This window comes from Carlito syrichta, unplaced genomic scaffold, assembly GCF_000164805.1.
Source record: "Carlito syrichta isolate Samal-C Ts95f unplaced genomic scaffold, Tarsius_syrichta-2.0.1 Scaffold314260, whole genome shotgun sequence".
Taxonomy (NCBI): Eukaryota; Metazoa; Chordata; class Mammalia; order Primates; family Tarsiidae; genus Carlito; species Carlito syrichta.
This window is the reverse complement of record NW_007258356.1, coordinates 602,332-613,013: the sequence shown is the minus strand read 5'-3', so window position 1 is coordinate 613,013 and position 10,682 is coordinate 602,332. Positions and strand designations below refer to the sequence as shown.

The 10,682-nt window shown below is 40.9% G+C and overlaps 1 protein-coding gene across 1 annotated transcript in view; it reads left to right on the top strand.

Annotated features, from left to right (window-relative positions):
* Positions 1-10,682, top strand: part of SLC8A1 (solute carrier family 8 member A1) — a 332,937-nt gene continuing 322,255 nt past the window's right edge. Inside the window, exon 1 of the mRNA XM_021719148.1 lies at positions 1-130. The gene's annotated coding sequence lies outside the window, so the exon portion shown is untranslated. The remainder of the gene's footprint in view (positions 131-10,682) is intronic.

Below are 10,682 nucleotides of genomic sequence, written 5' to 3'. Positions count from 1 at the left end.
TGCTTTGTGCTTCCCCAGAAGATGGGAGCGACCTTTTCCTGATCGGGAGCTATTTCAAAGGAGGGAGCACGCCGTCTTTCCTACCGGCGTGGACGAACCGGGAAGAATCCATTCACGCTCCCCAAGCCAGGTAGGCTCGCAGGATGGGCAGATAAGCAAGAACTCTTTTCAATTTGCTGTGCATTGAGGCTACACTGTCCTCCGCTTTGGCAACCCAGCGGCTTCCACATTGTGTGTGGCTGTGTGTGTGCGGTGTGCTGTGTGTGCGCGCCGGCACATTTGTCTGGGTGTCCGCGCTTCTCTGGGAGTGAAATTGCTCCGGCTGGTGCGTCTGGGCGTGAGGGTGCCTGGCGGCTGCCGGTGCAAGCTGCCAAGGAAAGAAAGGGCTGCGAAGGGGAGATGCTGCCCTCTGCACCGCGCTGGACTGCGAGGACTCGGGGCGCCACGAGCTGAGCCCACCCCGAATGCAGTGCAGCCGGGGATCCAGCCGTCCCCACCCACCGGGCTCCTCTCCGCGGTCATCCCTCCTCCCGGTAATCCCCGGGGTCTTCCCCAAGGGCACACTCGCGAGCCCCCCTCTCTTCCGGCGGGCGCTGGGTGCTCATTCACCTCCGGCTGCGGAGGGAAGGGAGGTGTGGCAGGGTAGAGAGACCGACGAGGAGACGGGGGTGTGGGCTGTAGGGTCCACGTCTCCGGGCATGGTGCCGTGGTGTGCGCTGGGTCTGCACACACAGGCGTCTTCCCCTCGAGAGATTCGAAGGGAACTTTGCAGCTGCATCATCTGCCTCTGGAGCTTTGCTGGCTCTTGGGGGAAGATGGTCTGTGTTCTGAGATGTGAAGATACCCTTTCTGGCTCCTCCTCAATGAAGAAGAGGGCGGTCTTATAGCTGGACGGTCGGCTCTAGAAACCAAATCCTCCCAGGCGATGCTTTTGAACATACAATATCTGTGCATCCTTGATGCTTTAAGTCTCCCCTTCCTCCATAGATTCTGTTGCTGTTTGATTAATGGCTTGGGCAGGCAATTCGTATTTCCCTCCCCAGACAGAGTGGCAGTGGTTGGGTTGAGAGCAGGGGTGATCACGTTTCACAAAGAATTTTCTTTTTTTTAAGAAAGCGGTGTGCATGTTGTCTGCAGTCATTGGAAAGAAAGTCATGCTTTGCACTAGGTATAGCTTTAGCCCCCCTTAGCCTTACTGTCTTGAAGGCACTCTCTATGTTTCTTGCTAGTCAGCTACTAGTGGTTGTGAATATAACAATACAAACTTTGTCCTACTGGAGGTGTAAAGACTAAAAAGAGAAAGAAGGATATCAGTGGGAGGTGTAGTGGAAGAAGCTTTTTTAAAAATGACAGATGTGGTAAAGACAGTACAGACATCCTGATCATGGAGGAGCCGCTTGCTGAGTAGGTGGAGATTTCTGATCAGATCTGGTGAAAGGCATTGCTTGAGTGTCTCCAGATATGAGCCACTGAACATCCACAATCCGAAACTTTTGTGAAGATTTCCTGAGGGAAGGTGGAGCAACCAGGAGGAAATTCTGAAAGTACCCCCACCCCTTTCCTCCCATCCCACCACACACACACACACACACACACACACACACACACACACACACACACGCTTTCTCTTTCTCTCTCGAAGCTACTCCTGCAGCAACTCAGGAAAAGAAGGAGGAAGATGAATGTAGAGTTTTAGTTCATTTCAGATACGAAGACAAAGCAGGAAGAGGGATGCTTGGTTTCAGGTTCCTCTTTCAAATCCTGTGTTACTTGGATTTAGCTCTCTGGGTTTGGTAAACTTGCTCAATTGGGAGGTTAGGCTGGTGCCAAACAGGAGGAAGGAAGGGAGAGCTAGCTCCATCTTCGGGCCTCGTCAGTGAAAAGGTGGGGAGGACCCGCTTATTTCATCAAGAGGCAAGATGCATGTTCTTAGAGGGTTTTCATTTGACAAATTCTGCCTGCTTGAAGGATTCCATTTGGATATCGGGGCTCTTTAGCTAAGATTTCTCCCAGCTGCTATAAAAAGAGCCCTGATTTTCCCTCCTTAAACATGGCTGTTGTCTTTTATTAAAATTGGAGTGATTAATTCCTAGAAAAACAGCAACAACAACAAAAAAGGACTGGACAAAGGTAAACCATTATTTCTTGTTGAGCTGTTCAGGAGCTGCAAAGGATGTAAACTTGTCCATGGAAGTCAGACTTAATCTCTTCTGTCTTGAAAGCGTAACAAGACTGGAGGAGGAGAGTAGTGAACTAAAGGAATATGAATGCTGTGTTTTATATTTCTCTATCTACCTATTTACTTTATTATTACTATTTAATGGTTTCTACTGCATAGTTTTGGATTAAGATTAAGAACCAGATAATCCTTTTTTTGACCGTGAAGAGGAAGGAAAGAACCTAACAGTAACAGTGCCTTAACTGCAAATAAAATTACAAAAGGAAGGCAAGGTATAGTCAGTAACACCTACAGGACTATTTGCAGGAATTACGTTAATGGCTCTTTTAAGCTTACTATGTTTTGAATAAATAAAATGTATTCCAAGAGAGCTTCAGCGTCTCTTAAGCTATATTTAACATGTTTTTTACCAGACAAAAATAGACTTTTATTTATCTTGCAAAGTAAATGCGCGATTCCTTCCCTCTTTGTACTTATTCTATTTCTTTGACAAAATAAATGATGAGAAAAGCTCTGCAGAACCAATGAAGTTGCAATTCCCCTTTCAAAAGCAAGTCAAAGCATTCATGTAGCTCATGGATATGGTTGTCTCAATGTAAGTGCATTTCAGACTTTCACATTCTGATTTTTCATGTGCAGTTCAGTGAGACAAGCCCTTTCTCTATGATGCCTTTAGGTAGAGGAAGAATAGCATATAGATAAGAGACAGTTTTCCTTAACAGCCTGGACAAAAACAAGATTCAAACTGAAATATAAATTAAATCTGGAAAAAAAGAAACAGTTAAAAGATGATGTTAGAGGTCACATGTTGCATGTTTTATGTTTTTGCAGTAGGTGTGTATGTTGCTTCCAAATAAAAATTAAATTTTCACCTTATATTTGCTAAGAATTTAGGAAACAATGTGCTGTTCTCTCTCTCTTCTTCCTGGTCCTTTTATCCTTTTTTTTCTTTTGTGTGTGTGTGTTCAAGGATAACTATCTTTTGCTTAAACATCGTTCAATATCATTCATACCTCATAGTTAGACTCTCTTTCCATACCTCATAGACCCCTCATCATAACCTCTACCAAATAGTCTCCCATCTGACCAAATTCCACTGCTCCCTCTTGTGGTAAATATTCTCCCTGACTTTCTCCAGATTCCAGAATCCTATCCAACATCACTTATGGCTTCCTTAGCTGTCTATTACTTTAACTTTCATTCTCAGTAGTAACTGTGGCTAACCAAACCAGTGGGTTGCTGAACTAGCTGTTTCCACTTTTCTCTTTGGGCAAAGGAATTTCTGTCCCCTGGAGATATAGCTGAGATTTAGTGGAAATAAATGTCAGGTGTTTTCTGACCCTTTGGGATGGACTAGATTCTGAGAATGTGAGCTTTCAGCGTCTGCCTTTGAGATTTTGATTTGGACTCAAGGCTGGTCCAGTGGGACCTCATTAAGTACAGTGACATTATTTTCAATTTTCTTTCTTTCTCTTCCAAAAAGATATCCCCTTTCTTTCTTTCTTCCCCACTGCCACTCTCTCTCCCCACCCTCTCATGCGCGCGCGCGCACACACACACACACACACACACATACACACACACACACTACAAAATACATTTTACACAACATGTAGTTTGAAGATTTAAACAAATCGATGATTAGTTTCTCAATAATACTTTTTTTTCCTCAATAATACTTTTTTTTTTTTTGAGTCTCACTCTGTCGCCCAGACTGTAGTGCAGAGGCCACTCTCGGTCACCGCAGCCTTGACCTACTGGGCTCTGGCGATCCTTCCGCCTCAGCCTTCCGAGTAGCCAGAATTACAGGCATGCGCTACCACGCCTGGCTGATTTTTTATTTATTTATTGTAGAGATGAGGTCTCGCCAAGTTGCCCAGGCGGGTCTCGAACCCGCGGGCTCAGACAATCCACTCCCCTCAGCCTCCACTTGTACATCAAACAGCCCATTTTTTGGACTGGAGACTCCCAGTGTAAAACCTTATTGATATGTTTTCATTAAGAACACTTAAGAATGCAGATGAGGATATATAGTGTCTTTTTCCAGTGTTTTGACTTAGCTAGGAAGACAGTTGCTTGCAATTTTTGCTGTCTTTTGTGTTTTCTGTAGGTTTACTTTGCTGGTGACTCTGTATTGAACCCCTAAGTGTTCTTACATTTGTGATTCTCCTTTGATCTGCCCAGCCAAGAGTATAAACAGTAATAAGACAGAGAAGCTCATTTCCACCTTACCTGAAACTTTCTAGCCAATTTCAAAAGAAAGAAGAAGAACATGGGGAAGGAAAAGTCCTGATTGGCAGCAGAAGCAAAGAAAATGCTTTTGTAGTCAGGGAATGGACAAAACATCCCTGGGTTCAAAGCATTTATCCACTGGCCAACACAGGAACTAAAATTCTCACTATCAGGGCCACTCATTTGAACAAGGGGGTTATAGCTACTAGTCGCTAATAAAATGCAATGATATTACCTGGGAAAGAGCTACCACTAATTCTTATAAACCATTTGCATATGTTCATTTTTAACTTGGATTGATCTATCAGAACAGCTGGCAGATAGGAAGCCTGAAGCCCAGGAACACAAGACGTGAAAGAGGTTTTAAACTAGGTTGCTGCCCAGTTAGAGCACTCTGGGGACCATTCTGGTGGGGAAGAGTTAGGGACATGAATCTTGGGAATGGGGTTGTTGATGGGGAGGGTCAGAGAGGAGCCAGACAGAGGCAAAGATAAATGCTCAGAAATTTTGCTTCTGGGATGGCAAAGGTAACAAATATTTGATCCTGTCTTGAAAATTTAGTCTTTTAAAATCTTCTGAGAAATGAGCAAAATACTGTTTCTAGAGTGAAATGACATCCTTAAAAATCTTGAATAAATTCAATTGTATCATTTTAGAATATGTATTCATACCAGTAACTTAAAAAATACTAGTGTGGTACCAATTCAGGCAAATGGTTTCTTGCACATGTAAGCGATCTAGAAAAATAAATATGAATGTGAGAGTTCATCTTGTTGTTGTTATTGTTGTTTTTTAGGGAAAAAAAGGTAGAAAGAGTAATCACTTTGCACATGTCATTGCATGTGAAGTCAGAATAATTAATCATTTTCTGGTTGAATCTAATGTGAGATGAAATCAAACAGACAAGGTGGTGATTCAGCAATTTACTACAACGAAACCATGACATTTATTGAGCACTTAGTGTATGGAAGACCCCTCACAGGGCTTTTCAGAGAATGCAGATGATGAAGAACAGTTATATGGTATTTGCTGAGTACTCATTATGTGGCAGGGACTGGTCAAGGTGCTTTACATATGTTTTCCCATTTAATGCTCATAAGTGCCCTGGAAGGGAATATTATTATCCCAATTTAAGGAGGAGGACTATGGCTCAGTTAAATAAGGGAGGTTGTCCAAAAGCCATGCTGTTTGTGTAGTATTCTCTGTTCTTAAGGATGTCATGATCTGGAACACCTATACTTGAAATGCAGAGCTCATGAGATAGATCACTGCACTGCGGCTGAGCAGAATGCTGTAGAAGTTTAGAGGAAGAAGGAACAGCATGGCTTCATGGAGGAGGAGGCATTTTAATTTAGTCACAAAGACTGAAAAGGATTTTGAAAACAAAAGAAGACTCGCTACTTGTGAAACATGGAAACCAGCCCCAGCTAATTTATGACAAGGACAACTCTGTAGTAATGTTAGAGCCATTTCCAGACCCTTCTAATCTTCTCTGTGTCCCAGTCAGGACCATGCCGAGGGCACAGTGGATCTGGAACAAATGGTAGCATACACCACTGAATAAATAGATTTTTATACTTGAAACCAAAGATTAGGATGAAGTTACAGCATAGCCTTGAAGAAAAGAGGCTGTAGTGGTCAGCAGTGAGACAAGGGGCAGACCACCTGCCAGTTTGTTCCTCCCTAAAATGTGATTATTCTGCTTCCCATACTGTGACAGGTAGGTTTTGTTCATTTGTTTAGCACCGAAATAAGCAAAGGGAGGCCATATAAAGTTATATGACTTTCAAAGAGTGAAATTTGAGATAGTAGATTTCAGATCTCTGATTCTGAAGTTGTTTCACCCAAGTCCCATCTCCTTTTTGTCTTTGGCTCTATAGAGGCCTCCAGAAATTTGCTTGTGTTTTCCAACCTCAGGAATCCATAGGTGTCTAGCAAGGATTCTTCAGGATGGGGATGGTAAAAAAAAGATGACTTTTCATCTAGTTTGACGATATTGACTAAGAAAACAAGGACCCCAGAGTCCTCAGAGTAAAGCCCTCTGAGGTCAAAAGACAGTCCTGATAATTATTACATGTTTGAATTCAGCAGGTACTATGTTTGGCATTGTGCTGGTTACTTAATCTTCTCTGTGCTCACTTTCTTTATCTATTAAATGGGAATAATAATGGCAAAAGGTCTTATGGGGTTTTGGTGAGGAAGAATAAATTAATACTAGTAAAATATTTGGAACAGTTTCTAGCATACAAGTACTCAGTGAGTGTTGACTCCTTACTTGAGAGCTACATAGTAAAAGAGAGAGAGAGCCTTGTTCCTGCCTATGTACCTAGGCATGAATATACTACTTGGTATACTAATTGGTGTGGTGGGTACTTGCTATGGGAAGGTGAAAAAAAGATAAGTATACATATAAAGCCACATACCAGAGATCAAAAAACTGGTTTTTAAATGACCATATAGCCAGTATTTGTGGCTTTTTGGACCAGAAGATCTGTCATAATTTCTCCACTCTGCTCTTGTAACAAAAAAGCAGAGACAGTACATAAATGAATGTCCATAAATGTTATTTATGGACACTAAAATTTGAACATCACATAATTTTCACCTAATGAAATATTCATTTTTTTCATTTCTCCAATAATTTAAAATGCAAAAATATTTTAATTCCGTGGGACTTACAAGAACAAGTGGCAAGCTACTCTGGCCCTTTGACCATAGTTTTCCAATTCCTGACATCATACAGATTGTGAGAAACACAAATGCAACATCAGTGAGCTTGGGGAATCCTAGCCATTGGTATTGGTGTAATGTGAAGAGAGATGACCTAGAAAGTTGGAGACCTTGTTTTAGAGCCTAGCTTGTCACTTCTGAGATGTGTGGCTTTGAAAAGTCTTTCAAGTTAACAGGGCTTAAGTTTTTTTTACTGGGAAAAGCGTGGGGAGGGTAAAGTTAGAGGAAGATTTAAGGGCCTTCCAAGCAATAAAAGAAGTTTTAAAGAGGGAAATTTGACATTTGAGATGGATTATGGAGGACAGGCGTAATCTCATTGGAAAGGAAAATGTGGTACATACTTGCGTAATTTTCATTTCGTAACTCAGCTGACAACCAGCTGGTAGGTTGACTAACTGTAAACCTGAGAAGTTGGAGGGGTGCTCTGTTATGGATTATGTTGTATGCCAAAGTATGGGATTAGAATATCATAGTTTCAGATTGTTAGCAGAATTCCCCAATCTTATAGATGAGGCTGAGAGAGGAAAAATGACTTGCCCAAGGACATGTGACTGGTCAGTAGAACTGAGATCAGCACTCATTTCTTTTGGCCTCTAAACCAGTGAACCTTCCATCTGCCACACTGACCCAAGCAGTGGGGTAGAATGCAATTAGCTGCAGTTGAATGACTGTGGCCTCAGAGAGGAAAAATCTTTTGTAAATTACAGAAGCTACTTTCAGACTTTTCTAAGCATGATCGCATATTCCAGCATATCTAAGAAGGTAGGTCTGTCAATTATCCTATTACAGAGAAGGGTAATTACAAAAATGCCTACCTAAGGTCTTGCACTCCAAAAATCTTTTACCATGTTTCCTGCTGAGTGTCTCTTGAAACTCAGCTTAGATGTTATTTGTTTTAGCTGAGCCTTCCCTAATATGCTACTAGGTCAGGTCTTCTGTTACTCTTATAGGACCATGTTTTTGCTTAATAGCGTGTGTTGGAGTTAATAATTGTGGGGTTTGAGGGGGCAGTTATTTAAATTAACATCTGCCATCTCGCTTCTCACCTAGATAATAAATTCCATAGGAAGAGAGATTGTGTCTGTCTATCTTATGGTTATAACCTTGAACAGTGCCAGATATGCTACAGACATTCAATATTTGTTGCATTAATGAACAAATGAATTACTATTATTATCTCATTAGTCTTTGATAATGATACTGATGAAAACAATCCTTGTATATGCAAAGACTTAATAGGCAGAAGTTCACTTGCTAACTAAATTATTAAATGGTTGCCATTTATTTCTCTATTGACTTTTTTCCTCTACCTTTTTCAGTCCTCTCAGGACTACTTTTGTGATAGATGAACCCACATCTATCACAATTCTCATTTATCACAAAAATAATACAGCAGTCTCAGCATAGTTACTAACATCAAAGTCACACCACATAAGCCAATATTTTAATAATTCTTTTAATACAGGTCTACATTGGTTCGATGAACACAGTCACTAGATGTCCTGTCTAGTAGAGAAACTGGATGTTTCAGAACCCGTACTCGGGGATTTGTGTAAAAATTTGGCATTTTCCCATAAGGCGCTAACATTCCATCTATTCTTCTAAATGATAAGATTTGGCTAGTTCATTTCTAAGCCGACTTCCATTTTTTAAATGTATAGATTCTATGTAAATATACACTTGGTATTAGAGCCATATCACTGAGTATATTGTCAGACAGCTTACAAAATTGTGGGATAGAATATGATGGTGGATCACCGTTATGTGAGACTCTATCAACTTGACTTTTTAAAGATACTTCTTTTGCTTCCTACTTCTGCTATTTTCGAGAACATCTTATTGTTTCAAGGGCTGCTGTTTGAGACTATGCAGGAAAGTTTATAAGACACAAACCTCTAGTTGATACACTTTCCTCTTCTGAAAAGCTATCTACTTGAAGATGAAGCTTAATGTCACAGAGAAAAAGCTGATGAAATTCACTAGCCTCTGCTCACATAACCAGCATTTCCCTTGTTAAAAAAAAGATTTTAAAAAATCATTGAGGATGTGCCTATCACCCAGTTTAAAATTGGATTTTATAGTAAACATCCCCAATGCCAAGAGGCGGACTAGAAAGCAGAAAGAGTGACTGCAAAGATTTATTCTTGAGTTGAAGTGAAGGAGAGTTGACGAAATCCCTAAAGTGCCTATAATTTGAGAGCACTGCTTTCCTTACACCCAAGGTTTCCATTTGGGGTTTCATGTTTCTTTATGTGTTGTACCTCTACTTAGGATCTGGGTACAGAAATTGGATAGGTCTCTGAAGGCAATCATTTATCCTGAGTCTTCGTCACTGGCCGATGCAGTGTCTCGGCAATCCTTGCCTGTTTCTGCTCAAAGAAGGCAGAACTAACCTGCAGCAACTTTATGAAGTCAGAGAATATTCATTAGATGCCCTATGTAGTAGATACATTGTAAATTTCATAAACAGTGTTCAGGGATTTGTGATATCCAACAGACATTCAGTATGTGTTGAATGAGTGAATGAATGAATTCTCTCTTCAGTGCTTTAATCTCCTTTTTTTTCTTTTTTTTTTTGCTTTCTGTGCTATAATCTCCTCTTTTAGGCCCCTTATGATTTTTCCTTCTCAGTTCTCCTGTCCCCTGTCTCCCATACATCCATTTGTGAAGGGACTTCATATTGTGATCTTCCCTTGAGTCCCAGTTTGTGAGTGGGAAAGCCCATCTAATATGTTATCTCACATCATTATGTCACTGATATGGAAACAAGCACAGTCTTCTGATTTTCAGGCACTTCCTCACCTAGGTGTTCTGCTTCCCAGCCTGTTTGCTTAGCATGTTCCTTTCCCTGGTGCCAGTTCTGCCCTTCTCCTCAGTTTTGCCCTTCATGTCTTTCTACTCCTTACATGGGTGCTTCTCATGGGTAATGCCAAGACCACCTACATCACAGTCACCTGGGGTGCTTCATAAAATTCAGATTTCAGAGTTCCTCAACTGTATATCTGATAATAGGGCTCAGTGAACTTCATTTTAGTGAGTTTTTCAGGTGATTCTTATGTGATTTGAAGTTGCTCTATGCCTTTATTCACATCATTTCTTCCTTCTGGAATGTCTTCTTGCTTTGTCCAGCTTTTTCCACCTTTCTAATCCCCTCCTTTTGTGAAAATGTTCATATTTTCATATTTTTCCTAGTATTGACAGTCATTTGAGGAACTATCACTTGGAGACTGTAAATTCATTAAGTCAGAAACCATGTGTCAACCATCTTTGCAATTCCCACAATGTCTGTTGTGGTACTTTGCACATAGAGGCCACTCAGTAGATGCATAATGAATAAATAAAGAGTCCATTCCTTCCAGAACTAGAAATATAGAGAAGGTTCATTACATATACACAGAGGATACCAAAAAAGTATACACATTTTAAGAAAGAAAAAACTCTATTAAAATACTCAATATATACCTGTAACAAAAGGTGAATACAAGTCATGTTTGACTTCTGCAACTACAAGAGGTGCTCAGAGTGGTCACCGTCAGCATCC